The following is a 24876-nucleotide window of genomic DNA, read 5'->3' as shown; positions in this document are numbered from 1 at the left end:
TGTAATGACCTCTAAAAATGTTTACTATAGCGCATGATTATGTGTTTATCACACAATTAGCCCCAAATATGTGGCTTTTCTGATAAACTTACTTGGAAGCTCACCTGGTACAGAATTTGGATCTGGAGCGCTCTGGTACAAGTTTTGTCAAACATGAGTCACAATAAAAGAACTCAAAGACTTGTAGAAGCAAGCTAACGTTGCATGGTTGTTTCAGCAAATGTATTTTTATCTCACATTTGCTTTTATTAACACAATCGGTTAGGTAGTAGCATTTAATATAGGTGCTAAGTTGTTTTCAAACCACATAATAAAATGTTGCCATCTTCATGTTAATTTGTTTCAGAGAAAATTGAATGCTATTTTAGCACCACTCACTGGACACTCACTGTGTCGTTAAACATGCAAAAAACAACATCATTTTGCTGAAATGTTTTGATTTTTGAAAGTTCATTACTGTCAAAATGATCACCACTGCCATCGAAACAGATTTAAATCAAGCCATCAATGTCCGCTGAAATGTTTTCAGATAAAAATAAATGTTTTTATTGTGAAAAAAATAAAGTACATTTAAATTGGAATCAGCAAACACTGAACCAGACTATTGAATGTTGAGCAAGCAGTCTCACTGGCTGCAGGATCAGCAGAGGCCAATCAGCTAATAAATGTAATCAGGGCTCTGAACCGGTTCAAGGAACGAAAACGAAAACCGGAAACGAACGAAATTTGAACAGGAACAAAAACGAAACCGAAAACAAAATCAATTTTAATCGTTCTGAACAGAAACGTTTATTTAAAATGACTATAAACCGGTTAATAACGTTATTTTATCGTTCTCTTTAATATTTTAATTTGCCATTGACCAATCATAAATTTAGTAGTTCAGAATTGTGACGTTGACGATTTGTACAAACTTGCAATTGCACTACCGGTAACGCAAGTCAGCGTAGAGCGCGCATTTTCATGCCTCAAGTACATTCTTTCCCCACTGAGGTCTTCAATGAATGCACAGGTATTGGAGGACATTCTTTTCGTACGTTTAAACAAGCAGTAGGCCTACGGACTTTAAGCTCAAAAAGTTTATGGATTTCGTATAAGTGCTAGCAACTATCGCACATTTTTTTCTATAGTCTTTCAGGTAGCCAAAAACAGGACAGGTAAATGTTTTAGACTTTTAATGCTTTGTATTAAAAATAGTAGAAAATTTGTTGTAGTTTTACAATGTTATTGCATTAAGTGATCGTGCTTCGCAGAATGAAATTGTTTATGTGATGCAGTGTTGCGCAGTGTTTGCTTTGAAATTAGCAGTTGACGGTGCATTAAAAGAGCAATGATTGTCCAGTTTATATAATTTTTATATCATGTAATTTCTAAAACAATTCGTGTTGCAAAAAAAATAAAAATAATAATAATAATAGGTACAAATAATTGTATCACTCTTCAGAAAAGAATTAGCCATAAGAGTGCCAATTTCGATTGTCTAACGGTCCAGTAAAACAGGTCAATATTTTTCCAGCTGTTTATGCTTTGTAATTAATACAGGTATTTCTGTTGTGGTTTTAACAATGTTATGAAATAAATGTTCAAGTTTAATTATCATGTGTTATCTTATTTTTGAGTGAAAATTAGTCTTATTTATACATATTTGTTTAAAGTATAGGCTAAATTAAAATAACGTTATTAACCGGTATTTTATCTAATCAAACCGGTTTCGGAACGGTAATGTTTAACGAGGAACGCAAAAACGGAAACGTTAAAATATCGATTCTGCTCGGAGTGAACCGATTGATTTTTTTTTTCGTTTTTAAGCCCTGAATGTAATATAATAAACAGTAATGATGTGATTTCTTGCAGGTTGTATGTAAAGGATCTATCAGCCTGTGCCCTTTAGAGTGAGTTCATGACTGAACTAGATATTTCCAGGATTGTTGGCTCTATTGAATAAAATATATATTGAAAATATATGATATTTATGTATATTGCTCACATAATTGCAGCCATATACAATGTAAGGAAATACATAAATAAATAAGGTATACATTTCTGTTTCAAAGTCTGTTGAGATGTTTATACATTGGAGTTATACAGCGGGGGAAATAAGTATTGAACACGTCATCATTTTTCTCAGTAAATATATTTCCAAAGGTGCTATTGACTTGAAATTTTCACCAGATGTTGGTGACAACCCAAGTAAGCCATACATACAAAGAAACAAACAAAAATAAGTTCAGAAATTAAGTTATGTGTATAATGTTAAATGACACAGGGAAAAAGTATTGAACACATGAAGAAAGGGAGGCGCAAAAAGGCATGGAAAGCCAAGACAACTGCTGAAAACTTACAGTAATTAAAAAGCAATCCAGCCCCCTGTCAGTGGAAATTAATAACAGCTGGTTCAGTCCCAAATGATGGCCTACAAAAAGGTCTCATTGCCAAGGTGTCACACAAGACACATCTCATGATGTAGGGTAAAAGCAAAGAGCTGTCTCAAGACCTTCGCAACCTAATTGTTGCAAAACATAATGATGGCATTGGTTATAGGCGCCATTCTAAGCTTCTGAATGGTCCAGTGAGCACTTTTGGGGCCATAATGCAGAAGTGGAAAGACAATCATTTCACCATAAATTTGCCTCGACCAGTGCTCCTCGCAAGATTTCTGATAGAGGAGTGAAAAGAATAATCAGAAGAGTTGTCCAAGAGCCAACACCAAGTTGTATGGTGTTTTTAGGGTAATGTGCACTGCCATTTCTCCTCCAAATATGGTGTGTATTATGGCATCCAAATTTTGCTCTCATGTGACCACACTATATTCTCCCAGTATTTCACTGGCTTTTCCAAATGTTGTGCAGCAAACTTTAAATGAGCTTCAACATGCTTTTTTTTTCAGTAATGGAGTCTTGCGTGGTGAGCGTGCATACAGGCCATGGCGGTGGAGTGCATTACTTACTGTTTTCTTTGAGACAACAGTACCTGCTATCTGCAGGTCTTTTTGAAGCTCTCCACAAGTGATCCTTGGCTCTTGGACAACTCTTCTGATTATTCTTTTCACTCCTCTATCAGAAATCTTGCGAGGAGCACTGGTCGAGGCAAATTTATGGTGAAATTGTCTTTCCACTTCCATATTATGGCCCCAAAAGTGCTCACTGGACCATTCAGAAGCTTAGAATGGCGCCTATAACCAATGCCATCATTATGTTTTGCAACAATTAGGTTGCGAAGGTCTTGAGACAGCTCTTTGCTTTTACCCTACATCATGAGATGTGTCTTGTGTGACACCTTGGCAATGAGACCTTTTTGTAGGCCATCATTTGGGACTGAACCAGCTGTTATTAATTTCCACTGACAGGGGGCTGGATTGCTTTTTAATTACTGTAAGTTTTCAGCAGTTGTCTTGGCTTTCCATGCCTTTTTGCGCCTCCCTTTCTTCATGTGTTCAATACTTTTTCCCTGTGTCATTTCACATTATTACACATAACTTATTTTTGTTTGTTTCTTTGTACAGTATGTATGGCTTACTTGGGTTGTTACCAACATCTGGTGAAAATTTCATGTCAATAGCACCTTTGGAAATATATTTACTGAGAAAAATGATGACGTGTTCAATACTTATTTCCCCCGCTGTACATAGTCCACTCACTGTCACAACTTCTCAGGTTTTGGTGAGTCACATGCTTCAATGAAAGGATAAGAGACTGTAAATTATGCTCATCTCATCATTTTGTTTCTGCTCTTCTTCACCTGAGCGCAGTTGTGTCTCTCTTTCTGTATTCTGAGGCATGTCTGTTTTTGTTTTCAAGCTACATTTCTCCCTTGATCTATATTCAGTTCTCTCTCTCAGGTAGTATTTCATAATGTAAACTGGTTTCATGAGTGATTCATAGGTCTAATTTGTGACGTTGTCATCTGATTTGCAACTATTTCAAATGTGTGACCTTTTAATACAGTCCTGTTGATAAAACCTCCTTACTGTATATTATGTAGAGATGCATGCCATTTGTTTTTTGTTCTTTTGTTTTTAGTTTGTTAATGCTGAGTTAAAGAAATAGTTGAAAACAAATAGTTAAAGAAAACATTTTACAATAAGGTTCCATTTGTTAATATTAGTGAGCTACATTAGTTAACATAAATGATGAAAAATACTTCTAAAGCATTTATTAATCTTAATGTTCATTTCAACATTTACTCATACATTATTCAAATCAAAAGTTGTAATATTATCTAATGGACCTGAGCTAACATGACCTATCAATGAACAGTTGTTAGTTCATGTTAGTTCGTATTAACCAAGGTTAGCTAATACATGTTAGTGTTACCATTACAACTAGCGATAAAAAAAACATAATTGTTAGTAATTTGGTTCTAACCACGCTTTTTTCCATTGTTGGTATGAATCAGTTATTATTGTTAACTAAAATAAACCATAAAAAATAAACGTTACATAAACGTTACCTGAAATCAAATCAAATATTTAAAGAAACATTTTTTTAGCTAGTTGCCAAGGCAACATTTCTAATTTTTATTTAATTTAACTTAACTTAACTTGATGTACTAAACTCACTAAACCTAAAGCTGAAATAAAAATTCATAAAAACGATATAGTCATATAGTTTTTATTTATTTAATATTAAAAATGACAAAAACACAACAAAACTGCTAAAACTTTCAAATTAAAATTAAAACTAAATATAAAAACAACAATTCATTCAAAATGAAATTAAAAGCTATTTAATAGGGTGGCAATTGACAGTAACACTATAACACTATAAAATATCTTATATCAACAATATCAAGTGTTAAAAATGTTCTAACTAAAAGATATGGAGTGCAACAGTGGAGCAGTGGAGGGAGAGAGAGATTCTGCAGGTGTACGGAAAAAAAATGTCTGCCAGGAAAAAGCGGAGTGTGGTTTGGACACATGCCTCTACTTTGTCACTGCAGCTGTTCTAGCTCAACGGAGGAGTAAAATCCTTCTTAAAGGCACAGTCTGTTATATGTCAGATTGTTTTCATTTAGACCACATGTGTTTGTCTCGCAAGATGATACCTTTAGATAAGTCATAGCCTTTCTCCAGCCATAATAACAGTTTGCATATAATAAAAATGCAAACAAACCATTTATAGGCTCTGGCTTTGGTTTATGGTTCCCCATGTCACTGACCATTGGTGTTAATTGGGGTCTAGAAGTATGAATTTCGAGAGAGGTGAGAATTCACCAACACCTTCCCAGGAAAACAAATCAAGAGTCTGGATGGTTTAGAATAACAGTATGCCTCATTACACGGGCTTCATCGAATATAAGATGTTTAATGACTTAATGCTGATGTAGCTCAGGAAATTACAGAGGTGAGTCTCCGATGTGTTTTGTTGGAAATGACTTTGACTCACACTACAGCAGAACCATTGTGACGTGTGCGGTGATCTCTGCGGACCCAGCTAGCTGCTGGTTGTTTTGCGGCTATTTGGTCGGGTCTAGACAATGGAATGAGCCCCCGAGGGGAAATAAATGCTGACTCACACCATCCTTGTTAGCGTGTAGGGACACAGGCAGTGCCCTAATCTCTCCATCCATCACCCGCTCTGTGAGTCCATAATGACCTGCTTTACCGCCTCGGTAAGGGCTGTGGAGCCAAGGTTTACATGCCAGTTCCTCCACACAGATGGCCAGAAATAACATGCTTTGCCGTGATCCATCATCGAGTCCATTTTTCACAGGTTATTATGGTGCTTGTGGACCAACTCAAGGTTGATGATGAAATCTGCATTCACTGGTTACCTGATGCTTGCAGTATTTAAATCACATTAACTGAGGAAACCCCTTTTAGAATACTGGCTGTCTTTATTGGTGTATGTGAATGCAACTAATGTCAATATGCATCACAATCTCAAAATAATGTCATGTCGAGGCATTGTAAGATGTTGATAAAAGTAAATGGACGTGATCAATGACAGGCTTAAACAATAACCCGTTTCAATTTATGAACAAACTGTTGTGTGATGCAACACAACCATTTGGAATATTTGATGTTTCATGTGGAGCAGGATTTTGGACCAATAAGATTAGTGGGTGGGGCAACTCAGCATGATGATGCAGAAATAAAAACAAAGAAATCAAACAAAATGTCCTTATCCGTGTTAAAGTTGAAGTTCAAACTGAGCATTAGAATGGAGAAGAAAGATGGTCTGCAGATGATAATCTCGGTTACAGAAGCAGAAGACACACCAGCTACAGTTCACAGTTGGAAAACGTTGCCTGGTATGATGAGTCTCAATTTCTGCTGCAACATTCAGATGGTAGAGTCGGAATTTAGCGTAAAAAACATGAAAGCATGGATCCATCCTGCATTGTATCAACGGTTCAGGCTGGTGGTGGTGTAATGGTGTGAGGGATATTTTCTTGGCACACTTTGGGCCCTTTAGTACCAATTGAGCATCATTTAAACGCAACAGCCTACATGAGTATTACTGCTGACCATGTTCATTCCTTTATGACCACAGTGTATCTTCTGATGGCTACTTCCAGCAGGATAACACACCATGTCACAAAGCTCAAATCATCTCAAATGGTTTCTGGAACATGACAATGAGTTCACAATACTCAAATGGCCTCCATGGTCAGCAGATCTCAATCCAGTAGAGCACCTTTAGGACGTGGTGGAAGAGAAGATTCGCATCGTGGATGGGCAGCCAACAAATCTACAGCAACTGTGTGATGCTATCATGTCAATATGGACAAATCTCTAAGGAATGTTTCAGCACCTTGTTGAATTCAATGAAGAATTGAGGCAGTTCTGTAGGCAAAAGGGGCATAAACCCATTAATAGCAATGTGTACCAAATAAAGTGGCGGTGAGTGTATATACTAATGGAGGGAACTGGCTGCTGCAGCGACTTATCTCTCATGTAATGAGAATTGGTTATGGTTTCCATGGAGACTGTTTATTTTGCTCCATAAATTGTGTCTTAGAAGACTAGCTAATGCATAATATTTGGAAGGGCTGCTACTACGCTATTACGACATATGAGATACCTATGAATCAAACATTAGATATAAATAGTTTGAGCCTAATGTTAACACAGGGATGAACAGGGAAATGGCAATTACAATGTTTCAAACCGTTTCGGTCACTTTGAAGCATAGCTCGATTGAACGGGCACGCATGTGTGCGTGTTTTGAATAAACGGCCCGCACAGATGGACGAGCGTTATGCGCTTTAGGAAGCACTCAAACATCACAGCGATCAAGGCCCTGCACCGCCCCGTGCTGCACAGCCACATTAAGCAGGCTCAGCTGAATGTAGGTGAAAGGGCTTTCTCTCTCGCGCGCTTCACGAGCAGAGGAAGGGAAGAGAGGGGGAGGGGAATTTGTGGTATTCTGATGAAAAACATGAAGGAAAGATCATGGTGATTTTAGTTCTTACTGAAGGCAACTTGACAGGTTTGTCTGCACAAGGTGATTCATGGCACATGGCCCGAGTGTGCTCCAACAAAGGAAATCATTCTTTCAGGAATCCCCACTCAAAACACTGCAAAGAGAAATGTTACATTGTTAATGTCAAACTACTTTTTATATGAGGAACAAGCCCCAACAGAACAAGGAAGAAGATTTTGCGTCATCTGAAAGCTTGCCGATTAAAACCCACCCTTGGGTTGCGTAAACGGAATGAATCAAGGATTGCCTTTGGCTTCAATAGCAATGTAATCGATCAAACGTATGCGTTGTCTGTAACAGATCGTGACAGCACAATCAAGGATGTTTATCTGTGTTCGTCATAATGCAAACATTCCTCATGATTAATGACTGTCTACACTGTCCTGGAGCACTGCAGTATTTTTGCACCCTCTTCTATGAAGAATGAGTGTGGTTATTCAGCAGAATCTGCTCTTTGTAAACTGAATTACATATTTCATAATTTATGACGTCATAACACGATTGTCATGTATCAGGGATTTTCCCAAAAGTCTAAAGGGCAGAGTAGACTTAATTTTCATTTTCCATCTTGCGCACAGTTGAGCGCACAAGCCTTGCAAAGTATACTAATTTTGCCGTGTGCGTGGAAAGATGCGTTTGGGATCCTGTTGGGGTACGTGGACGCTGATGGCGAAAATTACGTCACACAGACACGGACGGCTGATGTATACTTTAGGCCTAAATCGGTATCCATCATAGCAGATGTGGGTGATTTGTTTCATTTTTGTACGCCTAGTTTTTAAAAAGTATTTCAAAGTATCTTTTATTGAGCTGTATGGATGCTTTTGATGCCTTGTGATATTCTACCTGTCCTATAGAGGACAGCAGAGAGTTGTCATCTTTGTACATTATTTAAACTCGAGTTGTTACATTTTTGGTATTTTCTGAACTCACACATCCATTGTCGTCAGTTCCAACTATATCATCTGCAGTTTTATACTCGTCAACGAAATTACAAATTAAATTTAGTTTGGTTGCGACAATGAAAAAATTATGATAATGTGCAATAACTAAACGTTAGGCATTGTTATTAATATACTGTATGTATAAATTGTATAATGTATACAATTTTGAGAAAAGGCTCATTAACTTTAACATATAACTTTAACGATAACTATAATGTGTTATTGTATAACATGCGCTAATATAATGCGCTATTTCTATGAGAATTGCAGAGTACACACCAACGATAAAGACACGGAGGAATCCCTTTCAGAACGATTTGTTTTCTAGCTGATGAATTATAAAAAAAATTGACAGCCAATCCAAATCGATTGTTCTTTAAAGAGCTCAAGCATTTAATGAGGTAGATGACCTAATGGCACAATGCACTTATATTAAACAGGACGTCATTGTGCGTTAGTGTCGTTGCTAATATACTTAACGTTATATAGTTATCTTTATAGCTATCATTCTGAATGGGCCGTAAAACTGGCTAGAAAATGTTTGTGTGAAACGGACTAAAATGAATGATGATGAAATATTTACTACGTTTAAAACTGTAAACACTGATCTGCTGTTTTATGGCCACTTTCCAGCTCCTTTTTCAACTAGTTGTTGAAATCAATGGCTCAGTTGTTAGATTTGCCACCTATAGGAACCACCAATTAGTGCAGTCAATTTCCCATATGTGTGCAGTAAAAAAAAATGGAGCACAGTCTATGCAGATCCTGCTGATGATGAAATGTATGTAGCTGGCCATAATTATCTATACTTTTACACTTTCATCTTTTTTCTGCTACTTTACAGCTATAACCATCACTGCCATTTGCTCAGTGGAGCTAAAATCAGTTTGGCTCCATCTTTCACTTCAGTCATTCATTATTGCCTTTCACTGACAGCATGTTTCAACAAGAAGCAGTTTGATAAAGCACAAACATACCTGGCTTGTCATTTACTTCAATACACTGAGCCAGTTAACAGCTTTTAATTTAATGGGTGTCTTGTCCTCACTACCAGATGTGAGGTAAAAAAAAAAAAAATGCTTTTGTTCATTTGCTGGGCCAACTTGTTGCATGCTGGGAGTTAATTAATGTGTTTGGATTTAGTTTTCCAGATATGCGTGACATTTGGAAATGAACATTGAATGGTTTCTTTTTCGTAGAACTTTCCTGTGCTCCTGATTTTCATGAGAATGACTCATTTCATTTAGAGTGAGCTCTGACACTGTTGCTAAGGAAACCATGGCTCTGGTTTTGATTGGTTGAGTTGTATCTAGGCAGTGAGACAGTTCACATCATCGCTGCTCTTTACAACATCACGCAATGAGCGAAGAGCAGCACAGAGAACCAAACTCCTTTGATGTTTTCATTTGAAATGGTTTGATGTTGCTATTTGCTAACGTTTTATCATATATGGTACAGTTATGTAAGAGTGGAGTATGACTTAAAGTGCCCCTATTATGGTTTTTCGAATATTCCCTTTCATGCAGTGTAATATAGCTGTTTGTGAATGTAAACGGTCTGCAAAGTTCTGAAGTCGAAAGTGTATGATATATGAAGTTATTGTCTCCCAAAAGAAAGAATCGACTCTGAACCGCCTAAACGAGTCATCAGGAATTTGAATCCCAATTAGTTACGGCTACACGTCACTAGCTAACACATTTGCATAATGCCCGTCTATGTTCTATGTTGTCTGCTCGCGTCGCGAACAACTTGACCCGTCCTTCGACGTGGGTTTTTATTTTTTATTCTTAAAAACATTGGACATTGTAACACTATACGCTGTGTAATTTTTTTTACCTGCCATTCAGTTTCAGAAAACGAGTTAACCCTGCTGGGTAAGTGTTTCTTAGCTTACAGCTGAGGGAGTGGTGGTAAATTAGACTGTTTTTTTTGACATTTGAATTGCCCTCTTCTGACCACTATAATCAAACTCTCAATATTTGTTTTCCTCGTTTGGAAAAGCATAGAAGCACTATCATGGATTTTTTTTTTTTCTTTTGCGATTAGAGAAAATGGGAACACAAAAATATATATATTGGCTTCCATTCACCACTATAGAAGTTACCCAACTATGATGACTTCTGCTTCTGTGGACCCTGCGAATGAGTCCATTGAAAATGGGATTTACTGTCTTGGGTTAGACAATGGAAGAAAAAGGGAAGAGTAGTGTCCTACTTTATTTCTTCTGTGGAATATAACAAATATGTATTCCACAGAAAATATACTTTGGTGACCATTGACTTTCATTGTACAGACCAACAACAACAAAAAACAGAGACATTTCTGAAAATATCTTCTGTTGTGTTCCACAGAAGACAGAAAGTCATACAGGTTTGTAATGATATGAGGGTGAGCAAACGATGACAGATGATGACTATCCCTTTCAGTTCTAATAATCAAGACATCTTGTTCCATTCCAACTGTTTTGTCATTTAAAATAAATGTTCGAATATTGGTAAATGCCATGAGAGCATTTTTCTTTGTCTAAACCAACACAGTAAATCACACTTTCAATGGACCATTTGCGGTGGTGAATTAATGAATTAATGCATAATAGTGCACACATGCATTAATTAATTAATTAATTAAACCCTGCAAATGGTCCATTGAAAGTGTGATTTACTGTGTTGGTTTAGACAAAGAGAAAAAAAGGGGAAGAGGAGTGTTCTGCCTGTTTAAAAGTAAATAAACCTATTTATTTAATATTTACTTCATAAATGGCATTTATTCAAATATATTTATCTAAGATACATTTTTTGGGTCAGTGAGAACGACTGATACAAATACAGCGTAAACAATCACCTCTCGATCGAGATGGACCCTTTTCTATATTTACAGCACAGCCAAGAACAGATTACATGGATTTGTGGTTTCAACCAAGATTTTTTAGGGTACAGATCAGGGGATTTTCAGGACAGCCTTCACCTCACAACACCTCCAGGCTTTTGTATCTCTGTCCAAACAGAGCATCCAAGCAGTCTAGCATTGACATATTATTTTTGCTCTGTAGAAAGATTCCAAGTCCTCGCTCAAGGCGTCGTGATTCATAGACAAGATCTAAAAGGAACTGAGAAGGCCTCTCATGTCAATGTCTACTTATGGACAGAACCTCACATAGAGCCTGTACATGGAGGAATTCTAGCGTAATGTCATTATTTACTCACCCTCATGTCGTGTCAAACCAGTATGACTGTCTTTCTTCTGTGGAACACCAAAGAAGATTCTTTGAAGGATGTTTGAACTGTTTTTGTCCAATGACTTTCATTGTATGGACAACAAAAACAGATATCTTTCTTATATGATCTTTTCGTGTAGCAGGTTTCACAGCAGGTAGAAAGTCATACAGGTTTGGAACAAAATGAGGTTGAGTAGATGACAGAATTTTCATTTTTGACTGAACTATGCCTTTAATTCCACTCAGATTCTCTAAATGAGGAGAACCCTATTGTCCAGCTTTGTCTCAATGAATATGAGTTAGTGAGTAAAGTTGCAGAGGAAACAACACTCCCACTCTGAGTTGCCTCATGTTCTGCTCAGGGTCTCACCTCAGATTCAGGCAAATTTTATTTATTTTTTTAAAGAGATGTTCTAACCCGTCCTCCTTCCAGGTCTGGCAGTACACCCACGCTTTCTGTGGGCTGTCTGCGTGCATATTTATGTTCCAGTAATGCCTGAGAAGCGATCATGAGTCACGAGAAGGGGTGAAAGAATATAAATGTAGCACGGTAGCCCACACGATTAGTTTTTACTCTTGTTATAAAAAAGAATACAGTACTTTGTAATATTTCAATATTTTTGTTCAATCTGATGCCTCAAAGTTTACCCCAAAATGCTAATTGTTCTAAACCTGTATGACTTTCTTTTTTCTTCTTCTTCTTCTGCGGAACATAAAAAAAAAATATTTTGAGGAAGTTTTGGTGACCATTGACTTTCATTGTATGGACCAAAAAAATAAATAAACTTTCTCAAAATATCTTCTATTGTGTTTCACAGAAGAAAGTCAGTCATACAGGTTTGGAATGAAATGATGGTGAGTAAATGATGACACAATTCAAATGTTTGGGTTGACCATCTCTTTAGGTTCTACTAATCAAGAAATCTTCTTCCATTCTAATTGTTTTGTCATTAAAATAAAAGTTCAAATATTGATGAATGCCAGGAGAGTAGCAACCATAACGCTTTATTTTACAGATCTCTGGAATACTTTTGTGAGTTTATTTATTATTTTAGATAATAACCTTGTCACTTTTTTAAATATTACTTTCTGCCTCAGTGAAAAATAATAGGTCTAAAATAATAAACTCACAATAATAAGAAATAAAGCCACAATTACCTTTTTATTTATTTTTTACTCTGAGAAATAACCTTGTTTTTGATTTGTCCATTTATTGATTTTATTTGATAAATAGCCATTTAATAAGTGAGAAAATATAAAGTCAGCAAATTATTGTCGTAAAATAACAGCCTTCAGTCCAGATAACAGGGAATGTTCTCAGAACTTTGGCTAATGTTCTGGCAAGGTTCTCTCAAAGTTATGAACAGACCTTCTTCCAGTAATAGGTTATCAGGTCTTTAATAATGTTCTCAAAACGTTAGTGAATTTTTAAAAAAAATTTTTTTTTTTAAATGTTACTACTTGTTTCAGAACGTTGAGAGATCATTCAAAAGTAACATTCTCATAATGTTTGAAGAATGATCAAATGGAATGTTCCCTTAACGTTTGTATAACCAAAACATTTGAAAAACCGGACGTTTTGAATGTTCAGAGAACATTCAGAAATAACGTTTTCATAACTTATTGTGACCAGTAGCAAACCGTTCTTAAAAATATATATTTGTCAGCTGGAAGGGTGGTACATCAGGGTCCTGATCACCCTGTCAAAGTTTATTTTTCATTATGACTACATGAACAAAGCTATAATCCTACTATGCATAGTGCCTACTTACCACATAATTAATATGAAAAGAGAGAACGCTGCACTTTTTGATGGTTTAATCTCCAAAACTAATTCAACAAATGTAATAAGATGAAGGCTGTCAGCAGGCCGCCTGGCAGCCCTTAGCAGGTAGTAAAAGAAGGTGAAGTCCCTACGGAAATCTGCCACCTTCAAAAGTGTGTGTGTGTGTGTGTGTGTGTGTGTGTGTGTGTGTGTGTGTGTGTCAGACTTGTTCACAATCTCAAGGTCAAGGATGAGAGGCGTGTGTTTCCTTCCCCCCACTGGTTAGTCAGCCTCCATTACACACACACACACTTCCAGCAGGGTGACAGCAGCGTGTGTCGCTTTGCCAGAGCACTTAGTGTGATGAGCCTGCCTGGCCAAACGCTTGTGTCTAAGTGCACTGAAAAACACAAGATGTGCGCTGAGGCAATTCAGCCTGTCTCAGCATAGCACCACAAATCCGACTAATTTTTATCACCATTTTAACATTTCCGTCACATCTTCTTTTCCACTTGCTTTGAATCTCATTTACACATTCACCGTCACTTCACACCCAGACATTTTGTCCTCTATTTCCACAAGAAGCCTCATTGTGAGACCAAAAATAAGCAGCGCTCACTGATCTTCATTAGATTACCCCCCAAAAATATTTTGATTCTGAGCGCCTACCCTCATCTGATTAACAACAGTTCTGTGTTTCCACCTTCCAGCGGTCCGGAAAGATATCGTAGACTTGTTTTTCCAACAGCATAACTGGGAAATGTGGGCTGCTTTTACTGTCTGACTTGATAGACTTTGTGTTCTGTTGCAGGAAAATGTGCTGATAAGTCTGTTTTCTTTTTTCCTCCTTTAAGACAATACTCCCATTGAAGCCTGCCAGTGAAGATCCATATCGTACATGGTTACTCAGAAAACAGAGCGTGATATTGCTGAAGGAAATGGCTTGGGAAGAGGTGGAGGTGGTTAGTGCGGTGGATGTATAACATTAGGGAGCGCAAAAACCTGCAACTTATTTGCTAACCGCCCGATATCCAAGATGTGAATGTTTCCTATCGATCAAAGCAGCAGAAATGTATCAAATAATGTGGAAAAGCATCACATCTGGGTATCATATCTGACTGTGAGGTGTAGTGAACCAAATTTCGACAGGTTAGGTGTTGATTAGGAGTCGATTCTAGTGTCTGGATCACACTGGTTCCTATTTGTGAATCGAGTGGTAAAAAAAATGTGTGAGCTATCAGGTGCAGCTCTGATTGATAATGGGTGACTAAGTTTATTAGTGATTTATTTGTGAATCGGGTGCTAAAAATATAAATATCTACATGCTAACAAAATTATTGAAGAAAGACAATCAAAAAGTCAAAGCAATTCAACTAATTAGCACCCTTACAAAAATAAGTGTACTTCAAATTCATTTCATTAAGTATGCTAATATCAATGTATTCATGCTTGTAAGTGTACTATTTTAATACTTCTTAGGACTAAATTAGCTTACATTTTAAAAGTTTACTTAAGTGTACTTTAAATGTAACGGTAGTAAACTGAGTACACAACTAGTTTACATCTTAAGGTTTTATTTTGTACTGCAACTATTCTGTGAATTACTTTACTACAAATGAACTTATAGATATACAGTTAGTTCACTAGCAATATAGGCCTACTTCTAGTTTAGTTTATGAAAGTACACTTTGAAGTAGCTACACTTTGAAGTAGCTACACTCTCAATACATTTAGTACAAATATACTTTTATTATGTTAAGTGAAGTGAACTAAACCTTACTTAGCTTACTATTTATATATTATTTTTGCAATTTAAGTTTCACTTTGGGTGCTTTCACAGTGGCAGTTTAGTTGGAAAGGGGCACAGTTCGCATGAAAAATTGGTAATTTGAAAGCTGTCATGCGGACCCGGGAGTGCACCTGGGTACCGAACCAAAGATCAAAAATCAAGTACTTGTAGTATGTGAAAAACAGTATGCCAACATATTGTAGTATGTCCAAATGCATAGTATTCGAAAAACAGTAGGTGAAAAGTCCCCGGATGACCTACTACTTCCAGCGAGATACTGAAGTGGGCATTCAATGGACATTTTACTATCCTGTGATGCCACGGGAGAGGATTTTTGAATGGCAGTGAAGTGACGTAACTGACGCTGGTATAGGTCACATGACAGTAACAACATGGTGGATGTAGCATCATACGCGTGCACGTTTGTGATGTCGTAAGATAAACGCAAATGCACCGGGGTTCGATAGAATCAAGTTGAGTGTGAAACCAGACCAATGGCACCGTGAACAATCACACTCGGAGCAAGCAAACATACCCATTGTGAGTACAATCTCGAGTACAAGTATAGCCCAAATATACTTTGAATTTTCTGTATATTTGTCAGTATAAGCCAAGTGTACTCATGTACTGTATAAGTAATATCTGATAAGTATGTGAAAAGTAGACTGAAAGTATACTCTCTTATGTTTAGCTTGAATATAATCTAACATATACTAATAGCAAACTTAAATAAGTTTTGAGAAAACTTAAATAAGTTTTTTTTTTTTTTTTTTTTGTAAGGGTAAAGCATGAAATACAAGTACCTTTTCATAATGGATGTAGCTAGTTTACTGGTAATGCTTTAGAATCGCTATGTTCAAATGACTGAATCAAAACATATATTACTGACTTTTTAAAAAATATATATATTTTGTTTATGAAAGCCAAAAGTGTCTGTTTTGGGGAATTTTAATTGGATTATTTTGAGAAACAATATGCTTTGTTTGTATTTACTGCATAAAGGACTTCGCTAATTAACATTTCCAGTAAGCTTAGTGTTTGCTAACTCAAAGCCTCTGCATTAACAGATTAAATTGCCTGAGCTAGCTATCAGTCACTCACACTGATTTATTTCCAGGATGAAACCTGATCTCTCTCTGTAGAGACGGATGGGGCTAAAACCCGCTAAGGAGGTTAGCATAAACGTCAACATATCAAAAACCTTTGTTTTGCCGGGTTGGATCCTAGCAGACGCACTGTTTCATCTTCGCTCTTTTCAGCTTTTGGGAACTATGAGAAGAATTTGGGTCAGCGAGAAGTCTGCTGTACCATAAGATGGAGGTTCCCCCGCCTTCTCTCTACCGGTAGCTTTAAAATATAGATGATGTATTACCGCTGCGAGCTCCCAGAGGCTGCCAAGACTAGCACTTGCATGGGGGAGGGGAGACGAAAAAAAAAAAAAAACTTGTGCTTTGAAGCTTAGTTCTGTGTATTCACTGTTCATCTCAGTAATATACTGCTAGATGAGATGGTACAAATATGATCACTAAATGGAGTAAAGCCCTTGGGGTCTGTGATATGGATGTTGTGTGTGAACCAGCTGCTTTATTGCCGTAAAAACATCAGGGTGGATCGAGAATCTGGCAAGGACACGGGGTGATATTAATTTGCTTATTAAAGTAAATTTGTTGAGCTTATCAGCTACTGGTGTACACTGTAAAATTGTGATTAGATGACTGCTTGTCTTGCTTTTCTTATATGGCTTACTTGGTGGAATCGTCCAATGCAGGACAATATAAACTAGCTTTTTATAGGTCAAATGTGTGATTTCTGCAAATCAAAAAAAAAAAAAAGAATGACTGTTTTCAAACTAGTTTCTTATGCGGTTCAAAATGGTTCCTGCATTCCCCATGAGCAGTAATAATACCAGCTTTCCCTATATAAGAGAGGGGGAGGCTAAATGTGCTAAAGCTAGTGGCAACATATCAGGTACGCCTGAAACGTAATTTCCTGATATGTCTGCATTAATGTAGTAAAAAAATAATGTTAAGTACTCCATTTAAGGCATCATTTAAAGTCACAATGAAATCAAAATTGACTTCACAGTCTTTCACCGATCTAGATGACAGATAAGCCCATTCCACAACGAGTCGTTGGCAACAATAAAAGCTGTTTTTGGACTAACAAGGAATCTGTAACGTATAGGATATTCTTTTAGTATGATGACAAAATCTCAAGGAAAATTTGATTTTGCAATTCATGACCCCTTTAACATGGTATAGTCCTTTTCACAGCACCTTTACTTATAGTCGTCTCTACATACACGTATAAATATACTAAACTACCGTTCAAAAAATGTCACTGTCATTTTTTCTTTTTTTAATTAATACATTTACTCTCAAACGACACATTACATGGATAAAAAGACATTTATCATGTGAAAAAATATTTCTTTTTCAAATAAATGCTCTTCTTTTGAACTTTCTATTCATAAAAGAATCCTTAAAGGGGTCATGACATGAGAAATCAAATTTGTCTTGATCTTTTGGCATGTAAGAGGTCTTTGTTCCATTAAAACATTCTGCAAGTGTCATATATATAGCTTAAAACATCACACAGGCAAATACACTTGTAAATGACTGCCTCCAAAGCAAGACATCGTCAAACAAATAGTTATACATCATCACACCATAGGCCCCGCCCACTGACATTCAGTCGCTTAAACTGACATTTGCCTACACTGGATGTGAGCGTCACATCACGTCAAAAGCAAATGGAAGCCATTATAATCACTGACAATGTCTAAACTGTGTACAGTAAGTACAACAGGACAAATGGAAGAGTGAAAGAATGCTTTATTGAAACTTAAGTTTCAATAATATTTCACAATATTGCTATTTTTGGTCAAATAATCTATGTAGCTGGTTTTTGTAAACCATTTGAGTAAAATCTGCTGTTTATGCACATTGAATCAGATACCATACAGTGTTTGTGGCAACACACTACGGCTGAATGGAAATACTCTGATATCTTTAAATGTCAAACTGACTCTGGGATTTTGTTCTAGGAAACAAAGCCTGCTTATCCTTGTGAATTGTGCTCTGAGTGGAGACAGATCAGGGAGGTCATTCACGGAGCGTTGCCAGGTTATGACAGCGACATTTCCATTGTGAATGGAAAAAAGTCCAAATAAAACCTTCTGGATGGCTTTGTTGCTCACAACAGATAGAGCAAGACATAAATTACGCACAAACGTCTGTTTCCTTTTCTGACGAGAACTCGGCACTTGATCCTCATGAGTTAACCATCTGTGGGCATCATTTCCCACATCAGCTCACTTAGTCGTAATACAATACAGGTTTTGCTTTTATAAGTCACTGATCAAGAATGTTCTTCATAGAGTCATTAGATTATGTCCTTAATTGGAAAAAGAGAAAGAGTAAGCCTTTAAGTCCTAAGTGCTCTTGGTATCGCTATAAAAGGCCTGTCGGTGATTCAGTGTGTCTTTCTCAGTATGCAGGTGCAAATTCCAGAAATTGGATAAATTTTCAATGGAGAAATGAAATGTAGTGATATTTAAAGATATAAAGGCAGCTTTATATTTCTCTTTTTTTTTATTTACTTTTTCTCAGATAAACATTATTCTTTAATCAGATGTAGGCCCTACTTCGGATATATATATGAATGTATACATGCCATAAACACACGCACACCTACACGTACGCATATATGTACATGCAAATATACAGCTATATGTTTCTCTTGTATAAAACCCCATTAATACTGTGTGAGTACAGTGTGAAACTAGAAATACTACATGTGTATATATATATATATATATATATATATATATATATATATATATATATATATATATATATTTAGCAAATTTTATATTTTTTTCACAGATCCCCTACCACCCCTGAAAACCCCTGGCATAAACAGCATACAAATAAATAACAAATATACCTGATAATATATATTCTAAAGTCACTTTATTTAGCACCCACTAGCATCTGTCACAGAGAGCGTATAATGTTTGAATGTTCATGAGCTCTTCTCTCCATATCATTGTAGTAGTTTGCAGGTTTTATGTAATTTCTATGTTAATTTATGGTCATACATTCACAGTTTCTTTTCTTTTTTTGTATATAGGTAATTAGTTCATTTGTGGGTGTTGAAGAGCTTTGAGCGCGCTCAGATGTGCTATTTGACTGAATGAGTAATCTAGTGCTGTATCTTGCATGCGCTGTATGCGTGGGTAGTTTTGGGAGATGATTGCGCGTGTGTGTGTGTGTGTGTGTGTGTCACGCTGCAGTATTTTTTGCTTCTTTTCCTCTGCCTTCATTTGGACTTTCTTTCCTTCTCTCCCAGGGCATCAACACATCACTGCACTGCTAAAACTCCATCTTATGTGACATTTCCTCTCCTCGCAAGTTTTAAAAATAAATGAGCCACAGTGTGTGAGGAAGCTGACAAAGATAAAAACAAACAAGCTGCGAACTCTAGCCTTCTTATCATGAGACAGAATTAGTAATATTAATTCTATATTTACCAGCCGATGGTGTGAACCCATTTACACAGCCTTTAGCTTTTGTGTGCAAGCATGTGTCTGCGGGTGTGTGTTTCCACCAACCCATGAACTTGGCATATGTTGGTGGAGGGTTGATGCCAAGTACCTCACAACATGCCTGCACAGGCAGAGAACACGATGCCTTGTGTTTCCACGCACACACACTCACATTTTCAGGAGTTTGGCTCCAACATGCCATGATCATTATCCAACAAGCTGTGTACACCACTGAAACAAACACACACACACTTGTGCACATTCATTTCACTAAACAGTTGCTCTACTTTCACAAGTGTTATTTCATACCTGTGTCTTATTCACTAACCACCCAAAATCCAGTTAAACCAGTCAAATAGCCCTACATTGTTAGTTATTCACAAAATAAATTTGTATTTGCCTAGTGTAATTAGCACGGCACTATTACAAACATATTGGGCCCTATCATACACCTGCCACCGCAACATGCCAAATATTAAAAATAAAAGGATTACAATGTAAAACTAAAAGATTAATATTGTGTATATAAAGATATGGTGGAATCCGGCTTGTCCCGTAGATGGTCTGCTTGCGCGTTTTAACCTCGCGCACGAGCTGATCCGTTTGCGCTCTGGAGAAGCGTTCAGTTTTTCCGCTTGCAAATTCCGCCATGTAAATAGCGAATCCGCCATGGCGCGAGCACAACTGGCTTTTAAAGGGAATGGGAGATGAGACTCTGATTGGTTTATTGGACGTTACACCCAAAACAAACCCATTACTCATTAAGAGAATAGAAATAACCCTTTTAGACCATGCGCTGTGTGCGCTGACCATTTTTCCCATCGTTAAATTAGCAAAAGTGGATTTGGACTCGCCCTAAGTGCACTTGCGCTTTAGACCATGTGCTTAGATCTTTAAAATAGGGCCCGTTATATATCGCTCAAAAATACTTAGGACTAAATTTAAGATGTATGTTTTTGAATTGCATAAAATTTCCATCTTTTTGGATCTATTAAAAAAGAAATATTATGTTTGGTTTTAACATAATAAACGAAAAATGTAATTATATTATATTTGTCAGTCATACGTAAATGAAACCGGTAAGAAACAGGAAAGATTTCTGCACTCAAAAAAGCTTATTAACTATATGTATCTATTTGATTTTATTTAAATAATTTTAAAATCCATTTATTCAAATTGCTTATAATCAGCAATAATCTGTTAATTTGGAAAACAATTACATTTATTACGTTAAAAAGTATGAACATGGTTAAATATGGCTAGATGTGGAACAAGCAATATAAAATTAGTTAAAATGTATGAGACTGAAACAAATTGGACTATCTGGTGATAAATATTTGAACCTGATTATGTATTTAAAACGCATTCAGTTATATTACAGAAATTATACTATCCGTTTCATTTATTTATGACTAACAAATATGCATTACGTTTTTTTTGGCTTGTTTATGTTAAAACTATGTAATCCAAATAGGTAGAAATTGTATATGCAATTCAAATACGGGTCACACTTTATATTAAGTGTCTTTAATTACTTGCATCAAAAAATAATGTCTTATTGTGTTCTTGTTGTATTGCAAAACATTTTTGCTGCTATTGAAATGGGATACGGGCAAGGTTAGGACAGGTTTGGTATAGTTAAGTTTAATGGTGGGTTAAAAGGGAAGAGAAGAGTCAACAGTGTAATTATAGATCTAATTACAGAGATTAATTACAAATGTAATTACATACAGGTTTTTTTTTTTTTTTTAAACAGAAGAACAATGTAAAAACATGTATGTACTCAATAAGTGCATTGTATCAAATGATTAATTTAAATGTCAGTACACTGTTAGTAGATTCCACAATATAAAATGGTTCCCAAATACATAAATCTTAAATATTTTTTAGTGTACTTTATATATTGTATTTATATACTTCATAATTTATATAATAATTATATTTTTGTGAACATTATATTTTTTGGTATAATTACATTTATATACATTTAATTAAAAAAAACATTTATATACATTTTCAATTCAGGTGTCCAGGTCGCAGTGTTGGAGTGTTGCGCTACAGTAAAGTAAAATGTTGTGAAATTCTGTTAACATTGTGTTTTGTGGGCCTGTACGTGATTTGTGCACTTCATTTAGTGAACCAGATGCTAAAACTATGCAGACAGCGCGTCCATATAAATATGAATCTTAGTGAAATCACCATTCGGTGAAGTAATGTTTTGTCTTCCTCCATCCTCTTCCACTCCACGCCTTTGAAACAGTCTTTAGGATTTCAGCCAGTGAAGCTCAAAGCTTTTTCAGGAACTCAGGCTTGTCAAGGCAGCACAAACATCACACATCGATTGCCTTTGATGATTTGAAAGTGGTAAGAGCTCCACTGAAAGCCAGGAGGCCATCGGGAGAAGAAGAACACGATACACCCCCTCCTCTAGCAACCAAACATGAAATTATATCCAGAAGCAACAGATGTCTAGTTAACTTGCTCCTAAGAGCCTCAAATAATATGTATTTAATGTGTGTATAATATAATATAATATAATATAATATAATATAATATAATATAATATAATATGTGCTGTCAAATCTGTTAATTGCGATTTATTTATTTTTTATTTTATATATATATATATATATATATATATATATATACATACACACATTATATATTATTTATATATTTATATGCATACACGCACATATAGACACACGTATTATATATTTTTTTTATGTTGGATGCGATTAATTGTGTTATAATATAATTATTTATTATAAAAAAAGGTTCCTGTTTGATCAGTTTCAACTTCAGTTTTTGAAACTTGTCAGACATTTATCAAGTTGTTGAATATATGCACTCTCAAAGACGACGCAACATTTAAAGGTTAAAAAAACAGCAGATAAGCGATGTATCTTTAATACACATTTCTCCACAAAATATATAATATTTGCCATGAATCAAGCTCAATAAAACTATTTGTTTTGATTGTACACATTACTTATTACATTCAAAAGAAATTCAAAGACATTTTTACATCAGTATTATATCACTTTATTTTCATATTCTTTCAAAAAAGCCTGTGGTGCTCATCATACTGGTACTGTGGTTGTGCTTTAGTTAAAATCAGTCTATCCTAATTTGCGCCAGTCTATCCTGATCTGCAGAGAAATTATGTAAATTTAGTCCAAGTCCAAAAGCTTTTGGTCACTTTTAGCTCAAATTAAATGAAAAGCGAATCAAAAATATCTCTAAAGTGCCTGAAGAACCCTAAGTGTCGCCACAGTGTTGTTGTTTTTTTGTAAATAATAATTTCATCGTTATAGTATAAAGAAATAAAATATGCACACTCTCTTCAATAAAGTGTCCCGTGTTTAGTCCTTTCTCCGAAATCCTTGTGCAGCATCATAGTTCCTGTGGCGTACAAACTTTCAAGTTCAAAAAGAATGGCGTGCTTTTCATGTGTCTGTACACAACATCTGAGACTCTCGGGTCTCGCACAAAACCCGATCTCCGCAGCGCCTCGAGAAGACCTGAAGAGCCGTCACCTTGCTGAAATCAAAATGGCGAGTCAAATGGATTTGTTGATTAGGCATTTGAAAGTGGCACAGATGAGGGCGGAGATAATTGCAAGGGAAGATCAAAGACAGCGTGGTGAGCCCAGAGACGTTAAGCCCCATGCTGGATTTATCTTTGAGATGCCAGAGCAGAACACCCCTCTAAAGGCTGTGCATATTTTTTGCAAGAAAGCACTTCCTCTGAACCACTGCTGACTGTTAGGGCTCAAAGACATTTTCCGGAGCCATTTGATGCAAAGATATCGCTGAAATTATCTGTATTTTTGTTCCACTTTCTTTAAGACTACATGAGACACAGCACTCCCCGTATAATTTCAATTCAAATATATTTATATCAATGCATCTTACATGACAGCTGCATTTTAGCAAATAAAAAGGATTTGCTGTATCCTTAGTTAATAATCTTGTTTAATCTACATGAATGTGCACATAGGAATGGAAGCCGTTCATTGATTGAAGCAATAATTGGAGAATACACATGCTTTACTATTATCAATCCTCAACAAAGCTGCTTGATGCAGAAGAACAATGAAATCACATTTAATAAACATCAGGAACAATGCATAGTGACACCAGAACAAATGTTAACACAAGACAAAGAACAGAAGATAACTGAGGGTATAAATATACCAAATGATGAGGAACAGGTGACACTAATCAATGAGTAACTATGGCAACCAAGGAAACAGGACCTGAACACAGGCAATACAAGACAAAATATTATCAAAATAAAAGTTCATGAACAAAGACGGGAATCGTGACAAGTATTATAAGCGCTATTTGCGTGGAAAACAAAAAATAATTTTAAGTTATCTAGATTTTCTTCTTTTTTTCTGTGATAACACCACTGACAAAATCTCATCTTAAAACAAACACCACTGATCAGACTAAAATCAATAAATTGTACTTCATTTTTTTTTTCAAAGTTGTAAATAAAACAGATTATTGGAGTATGTTTTTCAAAAACATATTTATACTTTAAACGTAATTTTTAATTCAATGTATTACTGCCAATTTCTGAGTGAAAATAGTCTTTCATGCATAAATTACATGAAGCAGCCTCTTCTACCTCTAAACTTTGATCTTTTTAACAGTTTTCAACATTGATAACACCAATAAAAATTGTGTATATTATTATTTTAATTTAGTTTTTTGCATTGTTGCACATTTTTTCTTACACTATGATCTTAAACTAAGGCTTAAAGAAAAAAAGAAAAAAAACTGTCATAGAAGTATACCAGATTAAGGGGACAGTGGTCATATTCAGATAATTAAAACAATAAATGTTAGTTTATTCATTTATTTTTGTTTGGAATGTTCGGTTTCAGAGTTGTTTACTAGGTGTTTATAGTGGTTTAGCTGCTTTGGGAGCAACACTGCAGACAGCCAAATAAAAATAAAGTAAGTACATAACTTCCTCTCTTTTGAAAAGATCCAGCCGTCACTGGTTCCAGCTAAAAGATGCACAGATTTCATAGAGGAGAGGTAAATCAGCTATGGCAATATGGATAAATGTTTAGATAACATTGATCCTTTAATTGCAGCGCTGAAATAAGTGATGTTGGATTTAGTCACTTTGTAAATACTTATGTGAGATTGCGGAATATTGAAAGCTCTTG

The sequence above is a fragment of the Rutilus rutilus genome (assembly GCF_951802725.1).
Source record: "Rutilus rutilus genome assembly, chromosome: 22".
NCBI classification, from domain to species: Eukaryota; Metazoa; Chordata; class Actinopteri; order Cypriniformes; family Leuciscidae; genus Rutilus; species Rutilus rutilus.
This window is presented reverse-complemented; position numbering follows the sequence as displayed.